The sequence below is a fragment of the Martes martes genome (assembly GCF_963455335.1).
Source record: "Martes martes genome assembly, chromosome: 15".
Taxonomy (NCBI): Eukaryota; Metazoa; Chordata; class Mammalia; order Carnivora; family Mustelidae; genus Martes; species Martes martes.
The window spans coordinates 56,443,064-56,465,952 of record NC_137903.1 but is presented as its reverse complement, the minus strand read 5'-3'; the positions used below and the strand labels follow the sequence as shown (position 1 = coordinate 56,465,952).

At 44.4% G+C, this 22,889-nt stretch overlaps 1 protein-coding gene across 1 annotated transcript in view; it reads left to right on the top strand.

The window, feature by feature from the left end:
* Positions 1-1,072: 1,072 nt before the first annotated feature.
* The window catches only part of PPP2R5A (protein phosphatase 2 regulatory subunit B'alpha), a 140,749-nt gene continuing 118,932 nt past the window's right edge, over positions 1,073-22,889 (top strand). Inside the window, exon 1 of the mRNA XM_080824325.1 lies at positions 1,073-1,287. The gene's annotated coding sequence lies outside the window, so the exon portion shown is untranslated. The remainder of the gene's footprint in view (positions 1,288-22,889) is intronic.

The window sequence follows — 22,889 nt, the reverse complement described above, 5'->3', positions numbered from 1 at the left end:
GGTGGCTCAGTTGGTTAGGCAGCTGCCTTCGGCTCAGGTCATGATCCCAGGGTACTGGGATCGAGTCCCACATCCGGCTCCTTGCTCAGCGGGGAGCCTGCTTCTCCCTCTGCCTCTGCCTGCCTCTCTGTCTGCCTGTGCTTACTCTCTCTGACAAATAAATAAAATCTTAAAGAAAAAAAGAGAAAAAGAGTCCTTTTCATAGAGTTTTCTCCTTCCAGTCTTCTGTGTAACTAGCGCTTTGGACTTTTGACTCGAATCGCCTGTTTTCTCCCACACATAGGCCCTCTGGGCGCGGTGTCCAGGCTTCAGCCCTCCTGCCGGTGGTCCGGGCCCGGCTGAGGCCTACAAAGATCACGCATAAGACGGAAAAGTGGAGACCCGACTCCATCACTACCTTTCCTGTTGCTTCCTGTTGGTACATTTTGATGCGTGTTTATCCCATCTCCTCCAGTAAACTGGAGTGGCAGAATGGGAGGGACGGGAGGAACGCTAGCTGGCAAAGCACCGGCACAGCCTGCCCCTAGATACCTCCCGGGTCTTTGGCGTTTGACCCAGAACCCTCCCCCATTGCCACAGCAGTTCCTAGGGGGAAACGCCTCTTCTTCCTTGTATCTTTGCCTCCAAACCCGAGGCCGGGCTCTCGCTCCAAATTCAGTGCTCAGCGTGGCTGACCAGAGAAGCAGGACCTTCTAGCTGTAATCCCCCTCCGGAGACCTCTCAGGTTAGCCCACAGAACTGCAGGCACCCGCATGGCTGCTTGACTTGCTTTTGCGGTGCCAAGGAATGGCAGGCACGACTCCTCTGAGGGGGTACAAGTCACTCGTCCTCTTCCGGCCCCCGCTCCTCCGCTACCATCATCGCCCTTCCCGGACTACGCTGCCTCTGTTCCTGGGAGCCGGGGAGTGGGCCTCCCGTCTGGAGGCTCTACTCTATCCTTTTCTGGGCAAGTCTTGCCCCCACACGTCCCAGCCCGGGAATCTTAGCCGTGCACTGGTGCTCACCGATGGCTTGGGTTGGCTATGGTACTGACGCCCCGAAGAGATTAACGAGCTTCCCGGGCCTGTTGGTTGAGTCTGCCTTGGGAAGCCATCCAATCCAGAGCTGGGTCTATCCCCACCACACAGCATGTTTGCTATGACTCAGAGCTTGCAAATGCTGAAAATACCACCAGCATGCTCCTTGGGATGACAAATCCTTCCAAACGCTATCACCGCAGACTTCCTTCCATGGGAGCTTCACAGCCGGTCTGCAAGTCAGTGTGAACCCCGAGGCTCTGGGCGTCAGGTGAGTCCGTTTTGTATGTTAATTCTCGATTATTCCTGCTAGGGAAATCGACAGGGGTGTGGGTAATCCCAAGAGACCGATTATCTAGAAATTTTCATAATTTACATCTCTCTCTGGACTGTGTTAGGTGATTTATTTGTTTTAGGCAGAACATTTACCTTCCTAATGATACTTAAGTTAGGGTAATGAGAGAAAGAAATGGCAATCCGTCCTCCCAGATTAAGTTAGGTAGGCAGCTCTGGGGGTGCCGAAGAAAGGGCAACCAGTGGGGCAGGGTTAAGAAAAAAATAATTAACATTCACCATGGCCAGTGGAACCCCCCACTCACTTCCAGCCCAGGCTGTTATGTAGGCTCACTGTTGTTGCTTCCAAGGGTATGTTCTCAGGTCTCGCCATCTTTCCATGTTCCCATCCCGTGGAGAGGCCTTGCTATCTTGGGAGTCTCAGAGGAGCAAATCGGGGAGGGAAAGAAGTTCTTCTTATGTTCAGGAAGCTGGGAGCTGTACCCCAAAATAAAAAGGGTGGGCTTGAATGCTCCTCATCCAATAAGTATGGGGAGATACCCTGAGAGAGAGACCGGGCTCTGGAACTCATGAATGGCCAACTCCCTAGTGCGTTTTCTAGGCTATCAGATCCCATAGCCCTGAACACAGGGACGCAGAAAGACTCCAGTGAGCAGAGAGGGGGACAAAGCAGGCAGATAGAGTGAGAACTATACAAGATTCAGACTATGGTTATTCAGAATAAAAGGGTTGCCGCCTCTTGGCAACTGGTTCTTGGGCAAGTTATTAACTGCTCTGGCTCCCCATGTGCTCATCTGGAGAAATGAAAGCAACAGCATAACCAGAGTTAGAGCTTACAGATGAGACGCTGCTAAATAATAATGTTTATGAAAGTATTTTGGAAGCTGTAAAGTCCTGTGCAAATTTCAGTTATTCCAATACCTCTGACTTGCTCAGTGAGACCCATCCACGGATCTGGGCAACTCAAGGGACATGCCGTGTTAGAGCTTGAAGGACTGTGTGTTCAGCACATAGGGGCGTATTCGCGTGTGTTTCACAGTCCTCCTTTATTCATGGGGGATTTGTTCCAAGACCCCCAGTGGATGCCTGCAACCACAGATAGTACCAAACCCTATATGTACTGTGTTTCTTCTCTACACATACCTATCTCTAATGAAGTTTATGAATTCAGCAGGGAAAGAGATGAACAACAATAACTAATACTAAAGCTGGACAATTATAACAATACATTGTAATGAAAGTTATACGGATGTGATCGTCCTCTCACACTCTCTCATTGTGCTGTGCTCACCCTTCTTGTGATGATGTGAAATGAAAAGATGCCTCTGTGATGGGACAAAGTGAGGGGACTGACACAGACATTGCGATTAGGCTACTACCAACCTTCTGATGACACGTCAATAGGAGATCATTGCTCCAGGACCACAGTGGGCAAGGGGTGACTGAAACTGTTGTGAGCAAAACCATGGATAAGGGGGGATTACTGTCTTTACTCACTGCTGTCCTCACCCTGACGTAGGTAAACGTAGCACAAGAATCCAGCCTTCCTGCACAGTCTTTTCTCAGTTTCCTGACGTCTGGATGAATTTGTTAATGATTCTAGATCCTGGCCTCTTCAGAAATGCTTGGCAGTAGAATTACCATCTACTTTGGAAGCCAGGTTGGAATCTGCCCAGACTCTCAATAAGAGGGTCCTTCTAAACACTCTGCGTGGGGTCCTTTCTCCAAGACCCTTTCTTTAAAGGATGGGGAGGTGGTGGGGACATGGGGGAGTGGGCAAGAGGAGCAGGGGCTGGGGAGGAGGTTGGGGGAGTGATAGCCATGGCTGATCCTAAGTTTTCGTGGACTGTTGTCTTTATCCACAGAGGAGAGAGAAAAAAGAATCATGACTGAAGGGTCAGAATGCCCCTGACTTTGCCTTCCCTGGTCTGAGCCCTCATTCTCCTCTCTCTGCTCATCCCTGTCTTTCTTCTGACTGTTGCTCCCACCCCTGGCTTCAGTGGTTCTGTTCTCTTGTCATCTTATCCTAAAGCCACAGGGCCTCTGGGATCAAATGGCAGATTCCTTTAGAGGAAAATAAGATACGTGCTCTGGGACCAGCGAGGTGATGGGCAGGCTCTCGTTGTTGCTGAGAACGGGGGCAACGAGTTCACCTGGGTGTCATCAGATGGGCTACTCTCATTGAGGCTGTCTGGCTATTCCTAAGTCTTCACAGACTTGTGTTCCTTACCTGTCCAAAGCTGACGGAATCTTAATCTTCCTTCTACATGTGGTCGTTGGCAACAATTAGCCCTACCTTAGGGCCTTTCAGTGTCCTTCGATACTTACCTCCCACCTCCTTCATCCCCTTCATAGGAACGGTGTATTTCATATTGTGTACAGTGAACGTAGTGTTTCTACAAATAGAATTCTTTTCTTAAAAAGTTTATTTATTTGCATTAGTATTCTTGACACCCAACATGGGACTCGAACCCATGATCCTGAGATCAACAGTCACACACTCTTCTGACTGAGCCAGCCAGGCGCCCCTCTACAGATAGAATTCTTAATTAGGATTTAGTAAGTCAGAAATTTTCAGAAGGTCCGTATCCTGTTGCAGGTTGAGTTCCCTAGGAGGAAGGCCTCACGTGCAGATACTTGTGCAGGTGACTTTTGGAGAGAGTGTTCTAGGAGAGTCATGAAAGGAGGGAGGGGAGCAGGATAGGGAAGGGGAAGAAGTTAAGCAGGAGTGTGGTTTCAGGAGAAATGTGGCCTTAACCTGGTTCTTCTGGGAGCTCCTGAGTATAAATGGCATCACAGTTTGTCCTGCATGGAGGCAAGGAGGTGAATGTTTTTATATCCTCATACTAGTGAGTCACTGGCCGGTAGGCTGTGGAGGGGTGTCATTCCCAGACATGTGGGGAGGTGGCTCGAGTGGGCCAAGGTGTGAGTCGTCGGCAACACCTGCAGGGGCTGGAGGAAGGACTCCTCTGACTGCAAAAGGGATCCCAGGGTACCAACAGCCTCCACTACAAGACGCCTGACTCTTTAATTCCAGTCCTGGAATGTCACCATATTAAAAGAATAGAATAGAAAGAAAAGAAAGAAAAAAGAGGATAGAAAGAATAGAAAGAAAAAAGAGGAAACAAAGATTGTTTGCTGCTGCTGCAATTACATTTCAAAATGCAAAAAAACTAAGTTTCAACAGGACAGGATACGTACGTTCATTATATAATGGCATAACTAAGTAAAGAAATTACGCACTTGCATGGTATTCTTTGCCCCATAAAGACTTGGCCCCTATCTCTCTCCCTGATTTTATCTGGTACCACTCTTCCCTCTTGTTCACTATACTCTCACCAAACTGGTCTCCTCTCTGTTCCTCCAGGATGCTGGGCCTGCTACTTCCCCAGTGCTCCTATACCTACGTTCCCTCCACCTGGCACACTCTGCTCAAGGCTGGTCCTCAATCAGTCACAGCTTAGGTTCCCTATCTTAGACAGGACTTCCCTAAACACCCGTCTTCAATAGCTGTCCTTGTCACTCTCGGACACATTGCCCTGTTTTATAGCTCTTATCACTCTGTGGTTTGCTCATTTATTTATTTCATTTTTTTTAAAGATTTTTATTTATTTATTTGACAGACAGAGACCACAAGTAGGCAGAGAGGCAGGCAGAGAGAGAAGGGGAAGCAGGCTCCCCGCTGAGCAGAGAGCCCGATGTGGGGCTCGATCCTAGGACCCTGAGATCATGACCCGAGCTGAAGGCAGAGGCTTTAACCCACTGAGTCACCCAGGCGCCCCTGCTCATTTATTTCTTATCTCTTACCTATCTTCCCTCCACTAGAGCAAAACCTCTGTGACAGTGGCAGTCTTGCCTGTTTGGTTCATTGCTTTATTCAGAGCCTGGAGCATAGGAGCTACTCAACTGATGGCTGTTTGATAAGTACATGAACGTATACACAGTTCAAAACAAGGTTTACCAAAATTATACAATAAAATGGAAAAATGACCAACATCTACTCTTAAGTGAAAACATCATGATGTAAAATGTCATATGTTTTATCATTATATCCCAACTTCTGGCTGTAATGGAATAATGGGGACTCCAAGTATTTACTCTCTTAACTCAAACAGCTAAAAATCTGGACAGACTATGACACAATGGTTTCAGGCCTTGGATGATAGCACATGACTCTGGTCCCTTAGGGAAGGGAAAAACAAAAAACAAAAAACAAGGTCAGTATAATATTTCCTCAGCTTACTAGCTGGAGACAGTTTCCAGGCTATAGCGTGAATCCCACATGAAGCTGGTGGGAAGGGTGCTTAGAGAGGAGAGCACAAGAATGGAAAGCAAGAGCCACCCCCCCCCAACCAATTCCTGGAGCCCACAGTATTCTGTTCCCTTTAGCCAGAGTGGAAAGACCCCATAATACACACAGCTTCAGGGAGAGTCCTCAGGAGGACATTGTCATAGCAGTGGTGCTAACTTAGCTCTAAACTCACTGCTGCTCAGGATCCTCCCTAACGAAGATTAAAGCAAGCCTTGCAGGACTCAAACTGACTCTAAGGAACTTAACTTCATGCCAGAACAAGTAGCACACCACTTCAAGGTTAGCAACAAACCCAGTACCCAACAACATACAATTTACCAGGTCCCTCAACAAAGCAAAACTTGCCACACGTGCATTAAAGTAGGGATATACTATCCATAACCAGGAGAAAAATCAGCTAGTAGAAACAGACCCAGAAATGACGCCAACGAGGGAGTTAGCGGACGAGAATATTAATGCAGCTATTGTAAATATGCTCCACGTGCTGAGGAAGATAGAAGGAAACATAAACACAATGAAGGGGAAAGTGCAAGATGCAAAAAGGATCTAAATAAAGTGTCTAGAGATGGAAGATGCAATTCCTAAAGGAAAAATATACCAACTGGAATTAAAAACAGATCAGATAATATAAAAGATCAATCAATTAAGGACATAGCAATAGAAAGAGTCCAAAGGAAAAAAGAGTCGGGAAAAAAAAAAAAAGAATTTCAGTTGCCCATGAGTCAGTATCAAGTGTAACATTCCTGTAATTTGAGTTCCAGGAAAGGAGGGAGAATAGAAAAAATTTTTGAAGAAATAATGCTGAAAATTTCTCTAAATTGTTGAAAACTATAAACTTATAGATACAAGCAGATCAATAAATTCCAAGAAGAATAAACAGAGAAAACTATATGAAGATGCACCATACAAATTGCTAAAAGGTGGTGATAAAAATTAAAATCTTAAAAGTAGTCAGAGGAAAAAAGAATGTACAGAGGAGCAAAAGACAAGAATGATAGCACTCTTCTTGTCAGAAACTTTGCAAGTTAGAGACAGCAGAGCCTCTTTACGATTTCGAAAATAAAAACTATTAATCTAGAATTTAAACCTGATGAAAATATCTTTCAGAAACAAAAGCAAAAATAAATGCTCTGTCAGACAAAGAAAAGCCAAAAGAATCTGTTGCCAGAAGACACGTTGAAGGGAGTTCTTCAGGTGGAAGGTGCTGGAAATTTAGTCTACCCAAAGGAATAAGGGCACCAATGTCACTAAAGTCAAATATTAGGACAACTGTAAAATAAAATTATCCTGCTTTTAAATTTCTTTAAAAGATAATTGATTCATGTAAAAATAATTACAGCATATCTTGGGGTTTAGAGTTTATGTTGGAGTGAAATGTATGATAACAGCATAAAAGATAGGAGGGAAGAAATGGAAATAAACTGTTATAAGTTGCTTTCTCTATATGTGAAGTGATATAAAATTATAAAATTATTTGAAGGTAGACTGTGATAAGATGTATGTTGTAAACCATAGACAGCAACCACCAGAAAAATTTTTTAAAGAGCTATAGCTAATAATCCAATAGTGGAAATAAAATGAAATCGTAAAAAAAAATTATCAATCCAAAAGAAGACAAAGAGGAGGAAAGAAAGAAAGGACAAATGGGACATATAGAAAACAATAGATGGAACTTTTCAACCAACACAGGTGAATAGTATGTCTCCCAACCTCCTGATTTGGGAGAAGAAAAGCCACTTGGTTCAGCCAGGGCCCCACTTTAGGCTCTCAAGGGGAAAGGGAGTTATGGTGTGAATCATGGCTATACCAGACAATCCTCCAAGACAATCTTCCTGAACACCATCCTAAAAGACACCACTGAGAAAAACAACCTTGGACCTTCATCTGTCATCCAGAAAAGTCTATCACTCAGTCAGCCCATCAGGCCCATAGCTACAGTGAGCACTGTTTGTATACAGAGAACAGCCAGTGTGCCAGGAGAGACCAAGAGGGTCCCAAAGCACACCTGTGCAGAAGGATCTGCCCCAAGAAGGTCTCGTTGTATGTCAGTCTTCCACCTTCACAGGCACTCGAGGAATAAGGTCTTCTGAGACTGGCGCAAAAACGTATGGTGAATGGAGGGAAGGGACCAATGTCATTTGCATGTTGGCACAGATTAAGTAATTAGATTGATTAGACTATACCTTGGAACTACCAAGCCGAGGAGAAAAATCTCTTTGACCAGCAAGCTTTGGGGTTGCCAGGAAGTCAGCAATTCTGGGCAAGAAGGTTCCAGCAAGAAGAGGAAATTTTACCCCAAAGAGCAGCACTCGTGTTTCGGTTGGCCCCTGGGCCTGGTCCTCTTGAGTCTTCATGGCAGTGGTGCGGTGGTTCTTAGTCTTTTCCAGCTGGAGGCATGTCTTTGACTACTAGAATTTGTATTAGAAATGTTTGGGAAAAATTATTATTAAGGCTCAGTATGACACCAAAGTCAGCAGTGACTTTACCTTCGGTCATTGCTAGAGTATAACAAACCCTCACAGCTTTTCCGAAAACCAGAGGCAGAGCACTCATTCTTGGCCCTTTGGTCCTTTTACATCATCATGTCCCTCTGAAAAGAGCCTAGTTTATTGCCATCTCTTACATAATCCCGAGACAAAGTTCTCGTATGTTCCAGTCAATACCGTAAACTGTTTTGTTTTTTGGGTTTTCATGGGTTTTCTTGGAGAATGGTGGGAGGGTAGTTTCTGGCTCCCTGAAAGGCTGTTTCTCTTCCTAAAAGAAAGTTCGCATACCTCTCCGTACCCCATCCTTGATCTGCTTGACTCAGCATTCTGACGTATGTTGAATCCTCAGCGGTAGCAAAAAATTAACTTTCAGGCATTAACCAACGTCTGGCAGCATCCTGTGAAAAGATCAACAGGAGAAGAGAGAGTAAATAGGAAACTGGATTCCAGCCCCAGGAAGTTCAGCTTGATTGAGGCGAGGCCACACACTTGACACATCCAAGGCCCCAAGCCTAAGTGGGTCACACAGGGTGGGCTTCTGTCACCAGCAGGAGCGCTTCAGCCTTGAACCATATCACTGGGCTGGGGCAGGGCCCGTGACAAGTAAGGAAACCATCTATGTACGTCAGAGATATGTTTTCTCTTTCTTCCCCTCTGGGAAGATGTTCTTGGGAATTCTTTGCCAGGAAGTCGGTCACTTCCTGCCCAAATGATGAGATTTCCGAAAGGCATAAATAGCTTCCCTCACCGTGTGGAATTGGCCCAAGACGCCTGCACGGTACGGAAGGCAGGCCTCAGGGAGGGCGCTTTCCAGCAGCAGGAAAGGTGAGAGCCTCGGGAGCGCGGGAGCCGGAGGGAGCAGCTGCGGGACCAGTGGCATGGGCTTGGCCACGTGGGCTTGAGGGCTGACGGCAAAGGGCAATGGGACCGGAAAAGTGGCAGGTCTGCCGGAGAAAGTGCCAGAAGGAAGGCTCTGAGAGCGTGGGGAAGCAGGTGAGAAGAAACAATAAAGGATGAAGAAGAATAAGAAAATGCGTTTGTAAGGAAGGGTCTCAGAAGACACAGCAGAAGTCCTAACCGGCATGTCGGGAACTGGTCAGTGAGTGTCACCGGGGGAGCCACAGGCAGGAAGGGCTCGAGTGGGCAAGAAGGTTAAGAAACCAGTAACCGCTGGGACTGAAAGCCGTGACACCCACCTGTTGTGACACCTGGTCTTACTCGATGGAAGAACTCCCGAGGTGTGGGCTTGACGCTACCTTCAAATTTGTATTATGCCACATTATTTTCGTGTACCCCAAATGTGCACTAAGTTCCATTAGTAGTTTATCCATGGCAATGATTAGATTATTATAAAATGCATCCTGTTTCCCTAAAGGTATCTGTCTGCCCAGGCAGGAGGGATCCCGGCCTCGGGTCCATGCTTTAGAGTTTTCTTATTCCGAGTACAGTCCTGTATCGAGAAACATGCTTCCTCCATTGACATCTCTCCTCCCTGGATGAGGCATCCTCAGGGCCAAGGAGACACCCCACTCTCAGGGAGGTCAAGTATAACTCCCTACTCCTCCAGTGTGGGCTCCATGTAGTGACTTCCTTCCAGTGAGTAGAGTATGGAAAGGGGCAGAGGGAGTAACTTTACAGCGGAGAAATTGGACAAATACGACCTCATGCAATCAAGGTCAACATCAACAGAGATGAAGTCATGTTGTTAGTATGTACCCTCGATACAATATGGTGAAAATGACCATTACAAAATGGTTCTTGACCTCTGTGTTCCTTCTCCTAAAAACCTGTAATCCTTCTAATCATGAGAAAAACATCTGCCAAATCTCAAAAGAGGAAAATTCTACAAAATACCTGACCCTATACCTCAAAACTGTCAGGGTCATCAGAAACAAGTAAAGTCTAGGAAAGAGTCATAACCGAGAGGAGCCTTGGGACATGATAAGTAGATGTAATGTGACATCCTAGATGAGATCCTGGTATACAGAAAGGACATTTGGTAAAAATGAAGGAAATCTGAATGAAGAATGTACATTAGTCAGTAATAATGTATCAACATTGGTTCATTAATTGTAATAAAGGTACCACACTAGTACAACGTGTGAACGATAGGGAAAGCTGAGCAAGGGTACTCAAGAACTCTCTGTACTGTCTTTGCAATTTTGATGTCACTCTAAAAGTAAGTGTTAAGTTTTTTTTAAGATATTGAACATATTTGTATGGTTTTTTACCCTACGGTGTCCCCTTGCCTTTACAAATGGTGTGTCCATGGGCGCCTGGGTGGCTCGGTTGGTTGGGCAACTGCCTTCAGCTCAGGTCATGATCCCGGAGTCCGGGGATCAAGTCCCGCATCGGGCTCCCAGCTCCATGGGGAGTCTGCTTCTCCCTCTGATCTTCTCCCCTCTCATGCTCTCTCTCACTCTCAAATAAATAAATAAAATCTTTAAAAAAAAAAAAAAAGGAAATGGTGTGTCCAGCAAGCCCCAGGGACAGGCAAGGCACTGCATGCTTCAGTGGGAGCTTAGGGAAGGTAGAAGTGCTTACCAATCTACAATCATCGCCAATGAGGCATCTTGTGTATTATTTCAGTATTCGTTTTAATACTATTCAGTGTATCTCGTGGCCTAAACATTTACACACCCATTCCTTACAATCCTGTGCTGAGCCGAAGGAGGATGTAGTCTAGCGGTTGTCTTAGTCTTCTTGGGCCACCGTAACTAAGACCATAAACTGGTGCCTTATTCAACAGAAATTCATTTCTCATAGTTCTGGAGCTATAAGATCAAGGTGTTGGGAAGGTGGGTTTCATTCTGAGGCCTCCGTCTTAGTGTGTGCTTACGTGACCTCTTTTTTGTACAGACAAAGAAGAGACAGGCAGACAGACAAAGACAGAGACAGAGAGTTTTCTTATGTCTTCTTTTAATAAGGGTGCTAATCCCATCATGGAGACCCCACTCTCATAACTTCCTCTAAACCTTTGCCTCCCAAAGACCCCCATCTCTCAAATACCATCACCTTGGGGCTGGAGCTTCGACATACAAATTTTGCGGATGGTGGACATAGTCATTTAGTCCTCAACAGTGGTTAAGGCCCACACAGGCTTTAGACTCAAACTTTACCTTGATTCAAATCCTGACATGACCCCTCACTAGCTCTGTAACCTTGAACAATTCACTCCATGCCAGTCTGTGCCTCTGTTTCCTCATCTGTAAAATGGGAGATATTAACAATATCTACCTTGCAGGTTGCTTTGGGGATAAATGTCAGTATATGTAAGATTTATTTATTTATTTATTTTAGAGAGAGAGGGAGAGTGCACGAGCAGGGGGAGGGGCGGGGAGGGGGGAGACAAGCAGACTCTGGTCTGAGCAGGGAGCATGTCACAGGGTTCAGTCCCAGGACCCTGAGATCACAACCAACTGCACCACCCAGGCACCCCAGTGTCAGTATATAGTAAAGAGTTTAGAACAGTGTTGGCATGTAAGTATCAGCAAATGCTAGCTATTATCATCATTATTATGATGGCATTCAGGAGCTCCTATATCTATTTTTCTCAATATCTTATGTATAAAAAGTGTTCCCAAGTCAGATACGTTTGAGAGATGCTGCAACAATGGGGAAGTTTTTTTTTTTTAATTAACATATAATGTATTATTTGCCTCAGGGGTACAGGTCTGTGAATCATCAGGCTTACACAATTCACAGCACTCACCATAGCCCATACCCTCCCCAGCGTCCGTCACCCAGCCACCCTGTCCCTACCCCCCGCTCCCCCTCCCGCTGCAACCCTCAGTTTGTTTCGTGAGATTAAGAGTCTCATATGGTTTGTCTCCCTCCCGATCCCATCTTGTTTAATAGGGAAGCTTTTTAAAGAATGTCTTGAGCAGGGAGGGCTGTTCGACTTTCTCTGCACATGTGCCCATCAAAGACACCCGGTCTGAGTGACCATTTCCTTCCTTTGTCCCTTACCTCACTGGTCTGGCTGGAATTTTATGTTCTTGGCACGTTCTGACTTTTAACTTAGGGGGAAAAGAATGAAGTCACATAGTCGACTAATATTATTATCATTCTCGACTCCACCTCATTTTCTTTCTCAAAGGCAGAAAATTATAAATAAAAACAGCCATCTCATGAATCTAGCACTTAGTTATGCGTCCAATCCCACTGGAATTCCAAGGACGATTTTCATTTCCTAACAAGCGCCTAACTTTATACCAACTTTGTACCATACTTAATTTTAATGGTTATTTTTCCTCCTTACCTAACCTGGGGTGTTGCTTGGATACTGACTGCCCTTGCCTTCAGTTAGGCTGAAAGAGCTTCACCCGTCTTCGACCCTTGGTCTGTCCCCTCACGTTGTCCATTTTCAACGTGCTCCTCTTCTTGTAATGCTTGATGTTGTATACAGGCTGGACTTTTTAAAGTTTTTAATTGTAAAAATGCACATAGCGAAAAATTTACCATCTTAACCATTTAAGTGTGCAGTTCAGGCTGGACTGTATCTTTTTTTTTTTTTAAGATTTTATTTATTTATTTATTCATTCATTTATTCATTTATTTAAATATTTATTTATGAGCGAGAGCATGAGCGCATACAAAAGCAGAGGGAGGAGAGGAGCGGAGGGAGAGGGAGAGAACCTCAAGCAGTCTCCGCACTGAGCACAGAGCCCGATGCGGGGCTCAATTCCAGGACCCTGAGATCATGACCTGAGCCGAAACCAAGAGTCAGACACTTAACCAACGGAGCCACCCAGGCACTGCAGCCCAGACTTACGTTTATTGTTCATGCTTATTTTATGAACCTACCTGCACTTAACTTGTGGATTGTAGAAACACAAGTTTGTTGTGTTTTTGGTTTTTTTTAAACACCTCCAGAAGGAAACTATGGAAGGTTTTTCTTTGTTTCCTGTTTTTGTTTGGTTCGGTTTTATTTATTTATTTTTTTAATTTTATTTTTCTTTAATGGTCTAGCTCTGTTCAGCAGGGAAAGGTTTGGTTTTCTAAGAAAATCTTAGTAACCTGGATAATGGCAATTGCTATTATAAACTTCCCTAAACAGCTGATAATACTTTCTGTTTCCCTGATACCTTATCTCTTGAATAAAAAGATAAACATCTCTTTTTTGGCCCTCTGCTGAGGGAAAAAGCGGGACAGGTGGATGTGGTTCCTGTCTGGCCACAAAGAAGGGAACCTGGTGTGGTCAGTGAAGCGGTGTCCCCGGGCATGCTGGGAAGGGGAATCAGGGAGGCCCCGGGCCATGGCTGATGGAGGGCCTGTGACCCCGTCTCCTCTCGAGAGCTCTGTGCTCAGCTCAGTGAGACCCATCACTCACACTTCACCCAGCCAGAAGGGTCTACAGTCAAGTCAGGAAGCTGAGGCACAGGTGTATAAATATAGTAAAAAGCGGGGCGCCTGGGTGGCTCAGTGGGTTAAAACCTCTGCCTTTGGCTCAGGTCAGGATCCCAGGGTCCTGGGATCAAGCCCCGCATTGGGCTCTCTGCTCAGCAGGGAGTCTGCTTCCCTTCCTCTCTCTCTGCCTGCCTCTCTGCCTACTTGCGATCTCTGTCTGTCAAATAAATAAATAAAATCTTTAAAATATATATATAGTAAAAAGCAACTCAAGGCCATATTCAAGTGACAAACGAATAGTACCGATAGTAAGGGCAGAAACTCTATGGGTTGGAGGCTTAGAGAAAGCTTCTTAAGAGAAGTGGGATTCCCTGAGGCATCTTGAAAGACCGGTTGTTGGAGAAACAGGCAAAATAAGGGCCTGCTGCTAGAGAAAAGTGACAAAGGAGAAAAGGACAGGAGTGTTGAGAAAACCTTTATCTCCCCAAACCATTTTACTATTAATTTTCTTCTTTTTGTGAACTTGGCTTGGTTAGAGTGGCATTTGCCGTTTGCAAAGGCTGTTTTTTGTTTCCCTCTCTCCTTGAATCCCTAAGGCGACCTCTAGCATTTACCTGTTTATATTTTTGTGGACAAAAAACAGATCAGTCTTTTCGCCTTTTGGACATTGGCTTTCTGAGGGCAGAGGTCATGGTCACGATGTGTGATGTGTTTGGGAAAAATACAAGGAGCTATTCTTTGCCTAAATCCAGTCATGTACCCAAGAGGAGACGTCTCTCCTGGCAAGAGAAGCCTGGGAGTAATACAGGGGGGTGGTCGTTCCTTCAGACACTTCTGCGGTGCCTGTGACTGGCTAAGCTTGGGACGGATCTGTTCCATGGCTGACTTTGAGCTTCTCCATACAGAGATCACGTGTAGTTTCCGTGACTGTGTTTATTCAACAGCAGCACGGACCAGTCTGGCCTCAGAGTCAGGACTGGCTCAAGTCTGGAGCCTGGAGGCATCGATCGGCTTTGTGGTCTCTCCCGACCCTCCCAGGTCTTAGTCTAGTTACTCAACGTATCCTGGTCACGTGGGTCAGCCAAGAAGAAAGGGCTTCTGGGCAGAATGCCATTAGGAAGATTGTCCCTCAGGAAACAACACACCCTTTTATTTATGGTCCTTTCCTAATCCTCTATCAAATCAGATTTTGCTTTCTCACACTACTGAGGTGAAAGAGACAAAGACTTGTGTTTAATATGCAGAAGCAGTAGCTCACATCCAAATTGCTATTATTCCTGCAAAAAGGCTTCTTTCAGTGCTTTAAAATCCTTTAGCGGGCGCCTGGGTGGCTCAGTGGGTTAAGCCGCTGCCTTCGGCTCAGGTCATGATCTCAGGGTCCTGGGATCGAGTCCCGCATCGGGCTCTTTGCTCAGCAGGGAGCCTGCTTCCCTCTCTCTCTCTCTGCCTGCCTCTCTGCCTACTTGTGATCTCTCTCTGTCAAATAAATAAATAAAATCTTAAAAAAAAAATCCTTTAGCTATCTACTTGCATTGCATGGGTTACATTTACCTATTTTTTGGTTGCAAGTTTTATATAGCATAACCACGAGGGGAGGGAAGCAGTTCTAGATTACTATTTCTTTTCCCAGCCAGCCATCCCATTGAATTTGTATTTAAAAAAGAAGGAGAAGGAGAACAAGGAGAAAACTCTACCTGGATTTCATGTAAAGGCATTGCGTAGTATTTTAATTAAAAATAGCTTAAAAAATTTATCTTATTTTTGTCTTATTTGCCAAGACGGATGAGAGAGTCACTGACACACACAAGTATAAAAGCGCTATACGTCTTCAATTTCTTTTGGGTTCCTCCTCTATAAAATGTAAGTTTTGCCCTGAATAGATTATTTTTAAGTTTTCCTTCTAGGTTAATATTTATGATTCTATAGGAGGATATAATGCTGTTTTTGTTAGAAATTCAAGATGGGGGCGCCTGGGTGGCTCAGTGGGTTAAAGCCTCTGCCTTCGGCTCAGGTCATGGTCTCGGGGTCCTGGGATCAAGCAACGCATCAGGTTCTCTGCTCAGCAGGGATCCTGCTTCCTCCTTTCTCTCTCTGGCTGCCTCTCTGCCTACTTGTGATCTCTGTCTGTCAAATAAATAAATAAAATCTTAAAAAAAAAAAAAAAAGAAATTCAAGATGGTAACGTCATTAAAGAAAAAAAAAGAACTAGCAGGAGAGGTCAGAATTTGGGCTGGAGTAGACTGGTGACCACTACTGAAGGCCACCCAGCTCTAACAATGGTGGCATTAGAATGCACAGAAGGAAGGGTCAGCAGTCTTTCCATGGAATCCTTCCACCTGGAGTTTAAAATTTACAACTGAGGGGTGCCTCGGTAGCTCAGTTGGTTAAGTGTCTGACTCTTTTTTTTTAATTTTTTTAAAAAATATTTTATTTATTTATTTGTCAGAGAGAGATAGCGAGCACAGGCAGAGGCAGAGGGAGAAGCAGGCTCCCCGCCAAGCAAGGAGCCCGATGTGGGACTCAATCCCAGGACGCTGGGATCATGACCTGAGCCGAAGGCAGCTGCTTAACCAACTGAGCCACCCAGGCGTCCCAAGTGTCTGACTCTTGATTTCAGCTCGGGTCATGGTTTCGAGGTCCTGTGATCGAGGCCTGCTTCAGGCTTTGTGCTCATTGGAGTCTGCTTGGGATTCTCTCTTTCCCTCTGCCCACCACGCCCTCCAGCTTGCCCACACCCACACATACACACACAGGCGCTCTCTCTAAATAAGTAAAATCTTTAGGAAAAAAAAAACAAAAACAATTTGCAGCCAAGAGTTGCAAACTCAAATGCCTCCTAGTTTTTGAGGCAGATAATGACAGTGTGTCAAGTGGTGGAGCGTGAGTCCAAAGGGAATGCTCAGAGCCCCCGTCAGTGGGAGAACCTGATCCCTACCTAGGAGTATGTAAACACTTAAATTCTCTAACACTGTGTCAGCCAAAACACCCAAACAAATCTGTGGCTATATCTGGCCCATTGGCTACTCATTTCCTACTTTTAAATTCTAATTTATCCAATCTCTTTATTTTTCAAGTAAAATCTGAGGTTCAGAGAGGGGCAGTAATTTGCTGGAAGTCACACAGCTATTTAATGCTGTAGTAAGGATGAGAAGCCAGGTTCGATTCCCAAGTCAGTGTTCTGCCATCCGATTATCCTCTGGCTTAGATCTGGTCCAACCAGGCAAGTCTACTGATTGTCCAAACACAGAATGGACTGTGGTCTTGCTGCCCTTATCTGATCATTTGCTATAATAATATCTACTTCATAAAGGTAAAAGGAGATTTAAGTTAAAGTCACTTTTTAGAAATGCTGACATGTTATTAGTCATTATTAAGTTATGAACAGCACCATCCAGCAGCCACATAGGTCAATTTTAAATTTCTAGTAGCTACACTAAAATAAGTAAAGCCAATATATCAACAATATTATCATTTCAACTTGTAATCAGTATTAAAAAATTGTTGAGAAATTTGTACTTTTTTTCATATAAATCTTGAAAATCTGGTATGTATTTTATACTTACAGCACATCTTAATTTGGACAATCACATTCCAAGTGTTCAGTAGCTTCTGTGGCTACCATATTGGTCAGTGAAATTCTGGAAGTTTCCTTGCCGTTCCATTCTCACCCTGCTCACAGCCAACCAAAGAAGAGCAAAAGTCCCCAGAGGTCTGTCTGTTTCAAGCCTCTTATTGCTGGTTAATTAAATCTCTAGGCAACGACTGAGTCACTTTCAACTGCAGAAGACAATTTAAGAATCTGTCTCAAAGCCAAGAACATAGCTCCCCCCTGTCCGCCCCATACAAGGAGGAGAGGGCAAGTCCTCTGGGCTAGATGCCTTGAAGGAGGAGGAGTCTGCATTGAATCAGGTGTTGCTGTGAGAGAGGAGAAGGTAAGTCGTGGACAAGGGGAGAGGAAAGCAGAGAAAAACGGTCTGATGAGGGTCACTGTTTCCCTTCAGGCCACTATCAAGAAGGGTCTGCTTTCCTCAGTCCTCACAATGGTCCATGAGGCAAGTACTGAATTGTTCCTATTTTATAGAGGAGGAAACAAATCGTAGAAAAGGTCACCTAACTAGTAATCCGCAGAGCTAGTGCTCAATCCCAGCGTCTTAACCATGAAGGCTGTGCTCACGGTCTCCTCACACCATGTCCAAGTACACACGGGTCACGTGCACATTGACTGCCATCTTTATAAGACCCGCCTGAGTGTTTGGTGTTTACATGTAATTGATCATTGTCTGTGTGACTGAAGGTTCTATTTTCAGACAAATTTCAATCCAAAACAGCGCACTGCTTCCTAACGAAAGTGGTAGTTTCTTAATTTTTCTCTTTGCTCTTTCTTTTGCCTCACCCACTGTGTCTGATAGACTCCTGGGAGCAAAACTGTGTGGGGGACGACACGCAGAGCAAAGAAGGAGGCGGTGAGTGCCAGGACTCAGCAGGCCTGGCTACCAGCAGAGGACTTGGCATATCTATAGCATCTGATTTGAAGTGGAAGAGGAGGGAAATATCAAAAACCTTGCTTGTCTATTAATTTTCCCCAGTGTGGTATTTACTGTTAGAACGGACACTGATGCTTGAAATCACGCAGTGTCCGTGAACCATACGCGGCTTCTGCTGAGATCATGCTTCGTTATTTCTCAATACAGATGGTCCTCGATGTAAGATGGTTCAACTCGCATGAGAAAGCAATACGCATTCCGTAGAAATCATACTTTGAATTTTGATCTTTTCCCCGGGCTAGCAATATTCGATATGGTACTCTCGTGATGTTAACGTCAGCCACAATTGCGAGAATAAACACCTGGCACACTTATAACCGCTCTGTACCCAGACGACCACGCTGTTATTCACTTTCAATACAGTATCCAGTCAATTACATGAGCTGTTCATCACTTTATTATTTTTTTTAAATTTTATTTATTTGTCAGAGAGAGAGTGGGAGAGAGAGTGAGCGAGCATAGGCAGAGGCAGAGGGAGAAGCAGGCTCCCCGCCAAGCAAGGAGCCCGATGTGGGACTCGATCCCAGGACGCTGGGATCATGACCTGAGCCGAAGGCAGCTGCCTAACCAACTGAGCCACCCAGGCGTCCCTCATCACTTTATTATAAAATGGGCTTTATGCTAAATGATGTTGGCCAGCTGTAGGCTAGTGGAAGTGTTCTGGGCATGTTTAAAGTAGGCTAGGCTAAGCGATGATGTCCAGTAGGTTAGGTATATATTAAATGCATTTTCAACTTAATGATGTTTTCAACTTACGTTGGGTTTATTGGGGTGTAACCCCATCATAAGTCAAGGAAGGTCTGTATTCCCGGAGATGGTGATCAGTACTGGTATAAAGAAAGGAACCATTCACAGACTCAGCCTGGGGGCGTCCTGAAGCAAAACGAGAATGACTTGGGTGTTATTTACAGGTTCAGACTCCACAGGATGAAAGGTTATGGGGTGCTTTACCAACAGAAACATCCAGGACACCCCCAGACTGGGTGCGGTCTGTGAGTGGCTCATTTCTTTGGGCGCCTTCATAGTGCTCTTTTCGCCTCTCTGTTAGGCACTTACTGAAACCCCTGACATATAATGGGTGTCTAATACCTTGGAACCATGACACTTGGAACCCTCTAGTAAAATCACTTCGTAAAAAATAACAGTTGTCATTCATATACTTATTTTATATATATTTTGTATGCATATATATGTATATATGCATATGTGTATATATACATATATATATAAAATATAGGTTCCACACCCACTGTGGAACTCAAACTCAAGATCCTGAGATCAAGACCTGAGCTGAGATCAAAAGTCAGACACTCAACCAACTAAGCCACCCAGGTGCCCCCATATGCTTCTTTTTTTTTTTTTTTAAAGATTTTATTTATTTATTTAATTTTTTTGACAGAGAGAGAGAGATCACAAGTAGGCAGAGAAGCAGGCAGAGAGAGAGGGGGAAGCAGGCTCCCCGCTGAGCAGGGAGCCCGATGTGAGGCTCGATCCCAGGACCCTGAGATCATGACCTGAGCCGAAGGCAGAGGCTTAACCCACTGAGACACCCAGGCACCCCACACTTAGTAAATTCTTTATCGCATTTCAAATTTCCTTACATTCTGCATGGTTAGACTCTTAAAAACATGCATATGTCCTTGGATCTTTTGAGTATTTAGTATCTGTTAACTATGTTTTTTAAAAAAAGAATGCAAGCGTAACATCCTCTTCATTCTCTCACCTTTTTTCTACTCCCAAGACTTCTTTCTTTTCCTTATTCCATTGACACTAAGTATATTTAATTTATATTCCAATATCTGAAGTCTTTGTAACCTGATTCTTCTGTTGACTCTCACTCGTGATATTTTATTTCCTTGTGTGTTTAGCGATCTGTTTTTGAAAACTGCGAGTTGATATTTATTAGATCTTTACCTGATGGAATGCTCCGTGGCCTGGCTGAGGGTGGTGTCCTTCCTCCATTGAGGATTTACATCTGCTTCTTCTGGGCACTCGGAATCACTATCTACTCAGCATCAAATACTTGTTTTTTAAAATTGTGTTGTGTTAGTCATCATACAGTAGATCATTAATTTTTGATGCAGTGTTCCATGATTCATTGTTTATATACAACACCCAGTGCTCCATGCAGTATGTGTTCTCCATAATACCCACCACCAGGCTCACCCATCCCCCCACCTCCTCCCCTCCAAAACCCTCAGTTTGTTTCCTGGAGTCCATAGTCTTCCATGGTTCATCTCCCCCTCCGATATCCCCCCTTCGCTTTTCCTTTCCTTCTCCTAATGTCCTCCATGTTATTCCTTATGCTCCACAACTACGTGAAACCATGTGATGATTGACTCTCTCTGCTTGACTTATTTCACTCAGCATAATCTCCTCCAGTCCCGTCCATGTTGGTGCAAAAGTTGGGTATTCATCCTTTCTGATGGCTGAGTACCCAGGATCAATTAAAACGAAATTCTCAATTGGAGATTTTCAGAATATACAAGAAGGGTGAATCTGGACCCCAGACTGTGTTGAGGGCTGGTTTATGGTGACACATATCTCAGGAGACATTTTTTCCTCCAAAACTGAGAGCAAAAGCCAACACACGTGGTTCTTTGTTAAGTCCCTTTGGAGGTACCGCACTCACACTGTGGTTCAGCCCTTCAGAAGCCCAGCTTTGAGCTGGAGTCTCTGATCTGAGCCTTCACCTTCTGTGGGGTCTGTGGTTGCTAGAAATTGAGAGATTTTCCTCAGGGTGCTTCTGGCTTTAGTATTTACTTACCTCTCTAAATTTGCTATTCCTTTGATTTTTTTTCCTTTTTTGTCTTTCAGTTTCTCTTTTTCTTTGTGTTTGTGTGCATGTGTTTGCATGTGCGCGCGCGCGCACACACACACACACAAGCATATCGGCTCAACAGTACATTTTAAAAGTTTAAAAATTTTTATTTTTAAACTTTTTTTTAAACTTATTTTTAGGTAATCTATGTATCTGGTAGTGATGGGATTTTTTAAGAACATCTGGCCTACTATACTGCAAGAAATAGAAGTTACCTGTCACTTCTAATGTAGTTTCATAGGGTATAAAATAAACCTGGGATCTGGGCTGATTTATTCAAAATGGCTATTATATCCAAGCACCATACTAGACCCTGGTGAACAAAATTCTGCCCTTGCTGTTAAGGTGCTACCTGGTTCCATCTTCTTCCATCAAATCAGAACTAGATTGAATTTGGGCTAAGCTGATTATCTACTGTATTAATTTAAATGCATTTCTTAACCCATAATCTATAAAAAAGGAGATAGCAGGGCACCTGGGTGGCTCAGTTGGTTAAGCGTCTGCCTTCAGCTCAGATCCTGATCTCAGGGTGCTGGGATCAAACCCCACATCAGGCTCTCTGCTCAGTAGGGAGTTTGCTTCTCCATCCCACTCTCCCTCTGTGCTTTCTCTCTCTCTCTCAAATAAATAAACAAAATCTTTTTTTAAAAGGAGATAAATACTAACTATAAACATCAACTAGGATGATTTTTGACAGAATTGTATCACATGATCTTTCCTAAGCCAGTCATTATCAAGGGACATGGAAATGTGATAATTCGCTTAGACCCATTAATGGCTACCTTTGGAATTGGAGACGGGTCACCTTTCTCTGACCCTCAAAAAGAAAGAACTGATGAACAAAATCGGGGTTCGGTTAGCAAGGAAGATAGGGAGAAATGGAAGTTGAGTGGGACACCAACAGGTCCCACTACAGTCTGCAAATGCCCAGGACAATGGCAGCCACCCAACGGTTACAGGTCCAAAAAATGTTAGTAACCAGTTCTCTCAATATACCCAAAACTAATCTACACATACTGGTTTGAGGTTTGAGGTCAACACCTTAATACAACTCTTCACTCAGAAATCAAGTTACTTGACCGCTGCTGGGGAAAATCTCTTCAGAAGCCTGAGATTGACGGCCCCCAGTCAGGGATGCCTTCACTCTGTGTTCTGTGTGGCATAGCACATTGCCATGCAGGTGTCCTCGGGCTGACTGGTTGCCTCCTCTGCTCTCCTCTGTGTCAGCAGAGCCTCTGAACTGCTACACGGCCCTCATTCTGCAGCCGGCAAAGTCTCCTCTGGGATGGAGGCCCCACCACACACACACCCACGCCTGGGAGGGATGACTTCCAGCCCCATCCTTTCACATCAAATAAAATATAATAAAAAAGTAAAACAAAAGAGAGAGACAAAAAGCAGGCTTGGAAAGACAGAATAAGGAAAACATATATTTAATAAAAGCGAGAGGAGAAAAGGAGGCTGAAGAGAAAGTAACTCTCTGTGTCCACTTGAGCTCTGAGGAAACCAGATTTTTTTAAACTATATTTTAGATTTAAAGATTTATTACTAATCCTTCCCTTCCTAATAACCCTCTTTTCAGCAGTTTCTATATTCTTCTGGAAGCAGGGAGGATGTACAAAGGATCTTTCCTCCTCAAGAAACACCCCCTCCTTCGTTGTCTCCACACCCCTGTCCTAGGAATCCATGATTCCAGGAAACAGGTTCAGATAAAACAATTCCAGTTACTGGAAAATCTTAAGGCTTTCCTCTGTGGGTTTATAACAGCCTGGTCTCTGACTCACAAAGAAAAGAGATTTACTGAGATAGTAACACCTTTTATGTGGTCTCAAGTCGCTTCATCTTTTCCAGATTTTGATTCCCCAATCACACAATAATGAAGGGTGGGATGGGTTAGTGGCCCTCAAACTGTGTATGTGTGCATGTGTGTAAGTGTGTATTCGTGCATGCACGTGTGTGTGTGTGTGTACGTATTTACTTAACATCTTTTTGGATGATGACATCTTGTGTAAAACACCATCATAAAAATCAGATAAAACAGATGTGTCTTGGTTGAAGGTGGGGGGG